We start from the raw sequence: 11873 nt of genomic DNA, 5'->3' as shown, positions 1-11873 counted from the left end.
TAGGTGCCTAACGGACATTGTTTATCTTGAAAAACAAATATTTCTCGACGTAAGAAAAAAATCTTTTTTATTTTTAATTTAAGAAACTAGTGTATTTTTTTTGAGGGCATAAGCTCCTATCTATATCTACTTTCCTTGAGCATAATATAGGGTTTTTTATTTGATTCTAAATTCCAAGATAACTCATTAGAATTATTAATAAGATGGTCCTAATATATTAGCAATATTTAGATTGCCCCCTCTTTTTATTCACTTTATTACTTCTATTCTAGACCCTATCCCTATGGTTTATTCTTATGAAATATCATATAAAATAGAAGGTATAAGAAATGGATATAATGAAATTCTTGATTCGATCTTACGACCTAATTTATTTGATTAATGGATCAACAACCAAACCACCCATTTTATGAAAAAGAAGGAGCATGGTCTTATTCAAATTCAAAGCGCTTCGTAATCTTCAACCAGTTCTGTGCTTCAATATAATTTCCCGGAGTAAGCGCTATAGCTTGTTTCCAATATTCAGCAGCTTGATCAAACCAAGCTTCCGCAATTTCCGAATCACCCTGTAGAATGGCCTGTTCTCCTCGGTCGGAATAGGAAGTTCCTTCCCTTAGAACCGTACTTGAGAGTTTCCTACCTCATACGGCTCAGAAATTGCTATCTGAATTTCCCCTATCTTAACTGAATTCGATTTATCAAAAATCGATCCAATTTGTTCTTGGGTTAAGCAGAAGAAATTAATTACCTAAGTTTCAAACCCTAATTTTTATCAATAATCAGTTTGATCTTTTTTCCCACCTTCAGAAGAATGAAGCATAGATAGATATAGAGCCTTCGTTCAAATTTTCTGAGAGGTAACTATCCCGGTTTCATATATGAAATCTCTATAGAATCCTTGAAAAAGACTTTTTTCCATAAGAAAGAAAAAAGAACTTACTATCTTTGGGATCTGATACTACACCGCTGCTTAATCCCTTAGTGGATCGGCTCTATTACATAAGCGGATTCCTAAATTTTGCCCCATATCATGGGATAAGTAAGCAGTTTTTTTTAGTTGTATCGACCCAGTCGCTCACTAATTGATCTTTACGGTGCTTTCTCTATCAATTTGAGAAACTTTATCCATAGAGTAGTAGTATAGGCCATACTTTCTTCGTTTTTTGATTCTCGTGAAGTGTCCTTCCTTCCTACAGCTGATAGGGAAAAATCGTTGTTTTTACGATCCCTATGTAGAAAGCCCTTTTTTTCTAGTATTTACTAGAAAATTTGATCCTCTCTTTTTTTTTTTTCTTTCTATAGTGGAGATAGTCGCACGTAATGACAGATCACGGCCATATTATTAAAAGCTTGCGGTAAGAAGGGGTTTCGTTCTAGTGCCCGGAAATAATATTCCAAAGCCTTTGTATGCTCTCCATTGCTTGTGTGTATAAGGCCTATGTTATAGAGTATATAACTTCGATCATAGGGATCGATTTCTAGTCGCGTAGCTTCATAATAATTTTGCAAAGCTTCCGCATAATTTCCTTCGGATTGAGCCAACATCCGTTACGGTCGTTCATTCTATTCAAAAAATCTCCGTTCCAAAACCGTACATGAGGTTTTCATCTCATACGGCTCCTCCCTTCTGTACATAATAGTACTAAGCGAAATAATCTATAGAATCAAAATAGAATTAGTCCCGTCTCATTATGAACCGAAAGGGGCTGGTATTTTTCCAAGAAATCTCTAGCCAACCTTCCCACAAGAGGTTTTTCTTAACACCAATGAATTCTATTAATGCTAGAGGAAAACGATAGCTCCAATAATTTCTTTGTTCTCAACGCCTCCTATTTAGAGGAATTAGCTACTTCAACGATCTTTGATGGTTATAGGGGTATCCAAAGTACAAACCTGATGGTTGTTTGTTATCCCAACCATTCTTCCCAGCCCTGATACCGATCAGGAAAGGGGTAATTTCTAACAAAGTTTTTCTCTTGTTGATTCCTATTTCTAGGTGTAGTGCTTTTCTCCCCTATGCTGCCTACGGATACTAATAGAGTAGGATTGGCCTGTAATCCATACCATACCATATCCTGTAGGTGTAACCTTTCGCTCAATACTCAAATCTACAATTGAAGTATCTGAAGCCGCATCAATCGAGGATACACGACGGAAGGAATTGTTAGTTCGCCTCACCTTCCCGAAGCGTGGGTTTGTTTGCTTTACAAATTTGGTTCTCTCTATGCCAACCCCCCTCTCTTTTTCGTAAGACTGAGGTATAGGTAGGGCTAAAAAAAAGCAAAAAAAAGAGTCAAATCGCACCATCTCTATAATAAGTAAATGCCTTTTTTTCTCCTGAGGTTGTCGGAATTATTCGCAATAAAATATTGGCTACAATTGAGGAGGTCTTATCAATGAAATTTCCATTTCCACGGGATCTAGGCATAATTCCCAACCCATTCTATATAGAATTGTTTTCATTCCTTCACAAAATAACATAAAAACAAACACATTCGATTCTTATAATTATAAATAGATTGATCCATATGCTCTACTCTAAATCCATATGCTTTAAATGGATAAGAGAGATATGGATTTTCCGCTCAGCTCAAATTGTATCCTTTTCCTTCTGCTTGGACACGAAGAGATATGAAATATTTGACTAAGACTGGATTTCATTCCACTTTCCTATTTCTGAACAACAACTTATGTTATCAACTATTTCGTGTTTTCAAAGTTATTAATTGTCTCATACCCTATTTTTGATTTCGATAGTATGGTGTAGCGTATCTTATGCAAACGGAATTCTAAGGTTTCTTTATTTTATTATGCAATAAGAAGAATTCTTCCATTTTCTTTTTCTTTAGTTGCGGGAAAACCCAAATTAAAACTTTTATTTTATAGCGAGCGCAATTTCTAGTAAAAAATCCTGTATCCTTCCACTTAGATCAAAAGGAATTTTTCCAATAGAACTATGGAACCCCCGAGTGGTTGCGGTTGTACCTGTACTGCAGGAATAAGAAAACTCGCTATTCACTCAGTTTATTTTCCATAATAAGTTATGTAGGAGAGATGGCCGAGCGGTTCAAGGCGTAGCATTGGAACTGCTATGTAGACTTTTGTTTACCGAGGGTTCGAATCCCTCTCTTTCCGTTTTTCTTAATTCATCAACGTTAAGGATCACAATGTATCAAATCAAATAACAATTTTTTCCAGCAATAATATAATATCTTATATTATCTTATTTTGATTTAATAGAAATTAGAAATTCTCTATAGCAAATTACTGTGGTATGTAAAATACACATAGAGGAAAAAAGAAAAAAGGATCCTAATCCTAGGGTTAATCAATTTTAGCTAGTTGATGGGAAAATACAAATTAATGGTAATGGTCTTAGGGCGATTTAGTTCGGGGAAAGGGGAAGGGGAAGAAAATTCTATGAACCTTTCCTTTTTTCGTTAAGTTCAAGTCTGACGAGAGTAATATTCTACAACTAACAACTCATTTATTTTGAGACCGACCCACTTCCTATCTAGGATTTTATTTACTAGTCCTTTATATTCCAACGTGTCAATCGCCAAATGCTTTGGCAATTTCCCCGGGTCCGATGAAGCAATATAATTTTGAACCAGACCTTTTGATCTTTGGTTATCTTTCGTAGTAATAATATCTCGGGGTTTGCAACGAAAACTTGGTATATTGACTATACGACCATTAACTAAAATATGTCTATGGTTGACTAATTGGCGGGCCCCAGGAATGGTTGAAGCCATACCCAATCGAAAAAGGATATTATCCAAACGCATTTCAAGTAATTGTAGTAAAACCTGGCCTGTTGACCTTTTTGCTTTTCCAGCGATATGTACATATCTAAGTAATTGTCGTTCTGTCAGACCATAATGAAAACGCAATTTCTGTTTTTCTTGAAGACGAATACGATATTGCTCCTTTTTCCCAGAATTGAATTTTTTTTTAAGATTACTTCCGGATTTAGGTGTTTTTCTAGTGAGTCCTGGTAAAGCTCCCAGACGGCGTATTTTTTTTAAACGAGGTCCTCGATAACGGGACATGAAGACTCCTTTTTTTATTTTATTGAAATTTCATTTTACACAATTAATTTCATTGTATTTACATTACAGAATACATCGAAATTAAAACTGAATTAAACTACAGGATAAACAGAGTAAAATCAACTAAAGTACCCCAAAAAATGGAATTTCATCAAAATCTTTTTTTTTTGTATATATATTATTTATTTTATTGTTTTGTATCTAGCAAAATTGTAAGGTAAAAAACATAAAAGATCCTGGATTCTCCATTTAATTCGGAAAAAAAGAGATTCTTGTTCGTAGAACATCGATAGAGAAAAAAAAGCCGACTATCGGATTTGAACCGATGACCCTCGCATTACAAATGCGATGCTCTAACCTCTGAGCTAAGTGGGCTTACATAACGGAAATAGTGTAACAAATAGAAATAGGTATAGTATAGGAAATCCGTAAAATCTCAGATATTAGTTATTAATCTTAGCTATTAACTAGTTCTAAATTTGAAGTTATACTTATAAAAATAAAAAAATACTAAAACTTCTTAAAGATAAAGTTAGCTTGATATGCTTAACTATAGGATATTAAAAAATAAAATTATAGAATTTATTGGTATTTTCATTCGATCATTATAGACTTTATTATTTGTTAATAATTTGAGGATTAATATTTCACTAAGGGGAACATAGAGTCAGAGTAAATAAAATTGCTAATTCTGATTAGAAAAAAAGAATAAATATCAAGCGTTATAGTATAATTTTGAATACTATAAAAAAGTAAGACGGGAGGTGGGGGAGATAAAAACTTTTGGATATATTGATTCGGATTGAATTGCAAATACATCAAGGATAGAATCAATTCAATTCTGAATTGCAATAAGCAAGCGAGGTCTCTCAAATAGAGTCGAACTGAACTGCTAGACTACGTTGAGTGATGAACTCAATGATTCAAAAAAAAAACTAAGAGATGGATGAAATTACACAAGGAATCCTGGTCTCAAAGAAGAGGGAAATGGGGATATGGCGAAATCGGTAGACGCTACGGACTTGATTGTATTGAGCCTTGGTATGGAAACCTGCTAAGTGGTAACTTCCAAATTCAGAGAAACCCTGGAATTAAAAAAGGGCAATCCTGAGCCAAATCCGTGTTTTGAGAAAACAAGGGGTTCTCGAACTAGAATACAAAGGAAAAGGATAGGTGCAGAGACTCAATGGAAGCTGTTCTAACGAATCGAGTTAATTACGTTGTGTTGTTAGTGGAATTCCTTCTAGTTCTAAATTAGAGAAAGAGGGGTTTTATACCTTATACATTTAATAAACACGTATAGATACTGACATAGCAAACGATTAATCACAGAACTCATATTATATTCTAATTATAATATAGGTTCTTTATCTTTTTTAAAAATGAAATTAGAAATGATAATGATTATGAAATAAAAAACTCATATCATAATTTTTTTTTTTCATTATTGTGAATCCACTCCAATCGAATATTGAATAATCAAATTCTTCAATTAAAATTCAAAGTTTTCGAGATCTTTAAAAAAGTGGATTAATCGGACGAGGACAAAGAGAGAGTCCCATTCTACATGTCAATACTGACAACAATGAAATTTCTAGTAAAAGGAAAATCCGTCGACTTTATAAGTTGTGAGGGTTCAAGTCCCTCTATCCCCAAATCCTCTTTTATTCCCTAACTATACTATATTATTATTATTTATCCTCTTTTTTTTTTTCTTTTTATCAATGCACTTTTTTTTCTTTTTATCAATGCAATGGGTTTAAGATTCATTAGCTTTCTCATTCTACTCTTTCACAAAGGAATGCGAAGAGAACTCAATGGATCTTATCCTATTCATTGAATAGATTTCTTTTTTATTAGAGTATCGGCAAGAAATCTTGGTTATTCACTCTATTTTTAAGTTTTATTTAAGTAAACCATGCACAATGCATAGGACTACCCCCCCCCATTTTCAAATTTAAAATTTGAAATACTTTAATTAATTTTTAGTCCTTTTAATTGACATAGATACAAATACTCTACTAGGATGATGCACAAGAAAAGGTCAGGATAGCTCAGTTGGTAGAGCAGAGGACTGAAAATCCTCGTGTCACCAGTTCAAATCTGGTTCCTGGCAGAGAAAAAAAAAAAAAAGATCCACCGAATAGGTATTGATCCAAATACCTCGAGATGGATTGTGATACATATTCATTAATAATATTTATTCATCTAAGTGGATAAATCTATAATATAAATATAGAGGCACTTCTTTTTCTTTTTAAAGAAGTTTTAAAATATATCTTTTCTTTATGATAAAGAAGGGGGTGAGATTCCCCTTTATTTTTTTGCGTTTCTTAATTTTGTATTCCGCTATTCCGACGAATATTTTTTTAGTCTTGCTTATCTTTATCTTATCTTATTTTCCTAGTTGTGCTAAGTAATGTGCGCGGTACAAAGTTCCTGGTAGAGAACTTCTTTGAGTCATCCTATTTTTCTGTTCATATGAAGGAAATTAATATGCGATTTTCAAAATAGGGGAATCCAAATGAAACCCTTTTTTTGCTCAGTCTATCTGGAATGCTTTTGTATAATTAGGAATTAATTATAAATAGGTATTCCGTTTCATCTAGGAAAAGAACCTAAAAATATTCCTTGACTTGAATAAAATCTGGAGTTGTGTTGTATAAGTGAGCATGAATTTCTTATCATTCAATGAGCATCTTGTATTTCATAAAAATTGGGGGTTATATAATCCTTACGTAAGGGCCAGCCTATCCAACTTTCAGGCATTAGGATACGTTTAAGGCGCGGATGATTATCATAAGAGATTCCCACCATATCATAAGATTCGCGTTCTTGAAAATCGGCACTTCTCCAAATCCAGAAGACAGACGGAATTCTAGGATTATCCTTTTGGGCAAAGACTTTTATGCAGACTTCTTCTGGATTATCTATACCATATTGTATTCTCGTAAGATGATACACGCTAGCTAAAGATCCACCGGGTGCTACATCATAAGCACATTGGGAGCGTAAATAATTGTAACCATATACATATAAAATGACAGCAATGGAATCCCAATCCCCTGCTTTTATTTGTAAAGTCTCTATTCCTCGGTGATCAAAGCCCAAAGATCTATGAACCACCTCATGTTTGACTAGCCAATTAGATAACCAACCCTGCTGCATTGTCTTCATCTCTCCCTCTTTGTATAAATATTTCACATTTCGGATGCAAGTTTGAAAGATTGCCCTGCTTTTTATTTTTCTACACAAAAGAGCCCCTCTCCTAATTCACTAATTTGTAGGAAGGTACTGAACTTTTGGATTTGAAAAAAGTTTCAGAAGATATATCTAATGTAGATGGTGATTGATAGAGCAATTCTTGCTCATAAGTTCCTGTATGAGTACTGCGCCTAACATAAAGCTTGTGACTGGTAGTAAAACATCTATTTTTATTTTGAGATAGAGTTTGATCCTCAACTATTTCTCGCGATATCTTCTTACGAAGTTTTGTTAGGGCATCTATAACTGCCTCCGGTTTAGGTGGGCAGCCCGGCAAGTAGACATCCACAGGAATTAACTTATCAACTCCCCGAACAGTACTATAGGAATCCGTACTGAACATTCCCCCTGTAATAGTACAGGCTCCCATAGCAATGACGTATTTTGGTTCAGGCATTTGCTCGTATAATCTCACTAAAGAGGGAGCCATTTTCATTGTTACCGTACCGGCTGTTAAAATTAGGTCTGCTTGCCTAGGACTTGATCTTGGTACCAATCCATAACGATCAAAGTCGAATCGTGAGCCTATTAATGAAGCAAATTCAATGAAACAACAACTGGTACCGTATAGAAGGGGCCATAAACTGGAGAGTCTTGACCAATTCGAAAGATCATTTGGTGTAGTTGAAATAACAGAATTGGAACTTGTTTGGTCAAGTAAGGGAAACTCAATCAAATTCATAACTGTCTCAATAGAATCTTTTCCTTCTTTTTTTTTGTCTAAATATTCAGTTAAGACCATTCCAAGGCTCCTTTTCGCCATGCATAAACTAAACCAACAACTAAGATAAGCACGAAAATCAAAGCTTCGATAAAAACGGATACACCCAATACGTCGAAACTCATTGCCCAAGGGTATAGAAAGACGGTTTCCACATCAAAAACAACAAAAACGAGCGCAAACATATAATAGCGTATTCGGAATTGTACCCAAGCCCCTCCCATGGGTTCTATACCCGATTCATAACTAGAAAGCTTCTCTGGTCCTTCACTAACCGGGGCTAAAAGTCCTGAAATCGAAAATGCCAAAATAGGAATAAGGCTTGCTATTATTAGAAATGTCCAAAAAATATCATATTCGTGAAGCAGAAACATAATGTACTCCCATTAATGTGGAATAGGCGGAACTTAAATTAGTCAATTCAATTCAGCATTGTCAATTTATCCAGAACTTCTCTCTTTTCCTCGGTGAAACAAGAATCTTTTTTGTTCAAACAAAAGCGCTTAGTTTAAGTTTAGCCTTTGTTTCCTCTGTGCTGCATCTTCTTTAAAGATTCATCCAATGGAATCCCAACTCCCTTTCTTTTGGATTTCCATTCTATTTAGATATGGTGTATGTAGATCTAATTCTTATATAAAGAAAACTTTCTCGTTTCACTTTGTCTCGCTTTCTCTAGAATCTCTAGAAAAAAGAATAGCTCTATCCTTTATTTAATATTTAATAATAAAATAATAAGAGACTATTAAATAAAAATGAGAATACTACTAAATTAGAACCTAATTAAGATAGTAGGACTAATCTATGCAGTATAATTAATGAGAAGTAATACTATAAAATAAAAATAAAGAACTCTATTTCAGAACTATGAGACAGAATATTCTGTTTTCTTATTTACTCTTTACTTTATTTTTTCTATTTAAAGTTGATCAATTTACATAATGTATCTATAAACAAAGTAATAAATATACTTAAAACAAAGTAGGAATTCGCAAAATGGATAAAATCATTGCAGTTATTATAGGGAAGTCTAGAGATATCCTATTTGAAGGAGGACGGGATTCAAATCAGGGAAAGGATCCTTTCTTCTATTGATTTGATAGAAATTCGTTTTTCTTTTCCTGTCTGTATGATTTTGATTTTCGATGAATGAGCCTTTGGTAATGCTTTTATCTCTATTCTATGTCGCAGGCGCCTATCCAGTCTATAAACAAATACTAATGAGAAAATGAAAACTATACTAAACTAAAGAAAACATAGGATAGAGATCCTAAAATCTAAAAAAGGGCATATTAGGGCTATACGGATTCGAACCGTAGACCTTCTCGGTAAAACAGATCAAACGGATTATTATCGAAATGATTTGAACTGTTTCAAAGACCCAACATGCATTTTTTTGCATTGGGCTCTTTCATAAACTGATTTAAAGATCAGTTAGTCCACCATAGTTTTTCTTTACGGAAAGATAATGAGATGGCTCCCTGTGCTCTGATTGATTTTTTGTATTATGATCTATCTAGGAGCAATACCAAAGTGTTTCAAAGGAGGATTACCTTGACTTAGGTCTGCCTCCGGTCTAAATTAAATCAACCTAAGTGAAATGGAGTCTCTATCGTTCCACTGCAAGAGTTAACTATGAGACTTCATACACCTTAAAGTTCATAGAACGAAAAGAAGTTTTTTGGAGGCCCTTATCCTCATTACGCCTAGCATTTAGTGGGCTGGATATTTACCTTATCAACTAGCAAATCCATAAGGGTTCTATTTGATTAGGCACCTGAATTGGCACCTGAATCGGACTGAACCGACTGTTTGTCAGGCTACTGTTCTCCTATTCTCTCGAATCTATGAAGTAAGACATTGATTTTGCAATAAGATCGATTATGTTCATTGCATAATAAGCTCCTTTGAAAAGCATTGGCGCACGTGTAAACGAGTTGCTCTACCGAACTGAGCTATAGCCCTTATCAGAGATATCTTAACATATAGATAATTTCTTGTCAAGATGAATATTTTCTAATGCCAGAGGATACCCCTTTGATCTGTATCTGTTTAGTATTTAGTTTAGTATTTAGTATATAACAGACCAATAACAGAGCGGTATTGCTTAGAAAAGGGATTCAATATATAATCGATCGAAGTAATGGGTCTTCCTTTGTGGTGATAAATTGCCTACTTAACTCAGTGGTTAGAGTATTGCTTTCATACGGCGGGAGTCATTGGTTCAAATCCAATAGTAGGTAAGTAGGTAGAAAAATTACTAGATAGCATTGGACTTACTTCGCTTCGCTATCTAATAACTTTTTCTACCCTCTTCCCTTTTTCTTTGTATCAACTATAAACCACTGGATTGTCTTCAATTGGATGGGGGAATCCAATGACAGCTCGATTCGTATCCTAGCTCGTCTGAGAGCGAGCTTCGCTTCAACCAAATCTTTCGTACCCTCAGCTTTACTCAAGTTAGCTTCGGCTATTTCAAGTGCCTTTTGAGCTTCTTCCGGATCAATATCACTACCCAGTTCCGCATCATTTCCTAAAATGATGATCTCATTATTAACTATTCTCGCAAAACCGCTCCACAGAATCGCTGTTAACCATTGGTCGTTGAGGAGGCGTATTCTCAAAGGACCCATATCTACTGCTGTGTTAATGGGGGCGTGGTTTGGTAATACGCCAATTTGGCCACTATTAGTGGATAAAATGATTTCTTTCACTTCACAATCCAAATAATTCGCTTAGGAGTCAGTACATAAAGATTTAATTTCATTTCTTCGATTTGTTCTCCTCTTCTAAGGTTATAGCTTTCGTGCTAGCTTCATCGATGTTACCCACCAAATAAAAAGCCTGTTCAGGTAGGCCGTCTAATTCTCCGGAAAGGATTAGTTGAAATCCCCTAATAGTTTCCGCAAGAGCAACATACTTTCCTGGAGAACCAGTAAAAACTTCTGCCACAAAGAACGGTTGTGATAAGAAACGCTCAATTTTTCTTGCTCTTGCTACAGTTAACGATCCTCTTCCGATAATTCATCCAAGCCAAGAATTGCGATAATGTCCTGAAGTTCTTTGTAACGTTGTAAAGTTTCCTTAACTCTTTGCGCAGTTTCATAATGTTCGTTGCCAACGATCCGAGGCTGTAACATAGTCGAGGTTGAATCTAAAGGATCTACTGCTGGATAAATACCCTTGGAAGCTAATCCTCTGGAAAGTACGGTAGTAGCATCCAAATGTGCAAATGTTGTGGCAGGGCAGGGTCGGTCAAATCGTCTGCAGGTACATAAACTGCTTGAATCGAAGTTATAGATCCCTTTTTAGTAGAAGCAATTCTTTCTTGCAAAGAACCCATTTCTGTACTAAGAGTAGGTTGATAACCCACTGCGGAGGGCATTCTCCCTAATAAAGCGGATACCTCTGATCCTGCTTGAACAAAACGAAAGATATTATCGATAAATAAAAGCACGTCTTGCTTATTAACATCTCGGAAATATTCCGCCATAGTTAGGGCAGTTAAACCAACTCTCATACGAGCTCCCGGTGGTTCATTCATTTGGCCATAGACTAGAGCTACCTTTGATTCCTCAATATTTTTTTCATTAATTACTCGGATTCCTTCATTTCCATATAAAGATCATTTCCTTCACGAGTCCGTTCCCTACTCCACCGAATACGGATACGCCCCCATGAGCTTTAGCAATGTTATTGATTAATTCCATGATCAGTACTGTTTTACCTACTCCAGCCCCCCAAATAGTCCTATTTTTCCTCCACGTCGATAAGGAGCTAAAAGATCGACGACCTTAATACCTGTTTCAAAGATGGATAATTTCGTATCTAACTCGATA

General features: G+C 35.1%; 3 non-coding genes across 3 annotated transcripts; 2 read left to right on the top strand and 1 right to left on the bottom strand.

Annotated features, from left to right (window-relative positions):
* Nucleotides 1-3048: 3048 nt before the first annotated feature.
* On the top strand, nucleotides 3049-3135 carry TRNAS-GGA (transfer RNA serine (anticodon GGA)). Its single transcript has one exon. It is a non-coding gene; the product is annotated as a tRNA-Ser (tRNA).
* A 1219-nt stretch (nucleotides 3136-4354) lies between these two features.
* TRNAT-UGU (transfer RNA threonine (anticodon UGU)) lies at nucleotides 4355-4427 on the bottom strand. The gene has a single exon. It is a non-coding gene; the product is annotated as a tRNA-Thr (tRNA).
* A 1668-nt stretch (nucleotides 4428-6095) lies between these two features.
* TRNAF-GAA (transfer RNA phenylalanine (anticodon GAA)) lies at nucleotides 6096-6168 on the top strand. The gene has a single exon. It is a non-coding gene; the product is annotated as a tRNA-Phe (tRNA).
* The last annotated feature ends 5705 nt before the right edge of the window (nucleotides 6169-11873 follow it).

The sequence above is a fragment of the Triticum urartu genome, unplaced genomic scaffold (assembly GCF_056163025.1).
Source record: "Triticum urartu cultivar PI428250 unplaced genomic scaffold, HENAU_Tu73 scaffold2, whole genome shotgun sequence".
NCBI lineage: Eukaryota > Viridiplantae > Streptophyta > Magnoliopsida > Poales > Poaceae > Triticum > Triticum urartu.
This window is presented reverse-complemented; position numbering and strand designations above follow the sequence as displayed.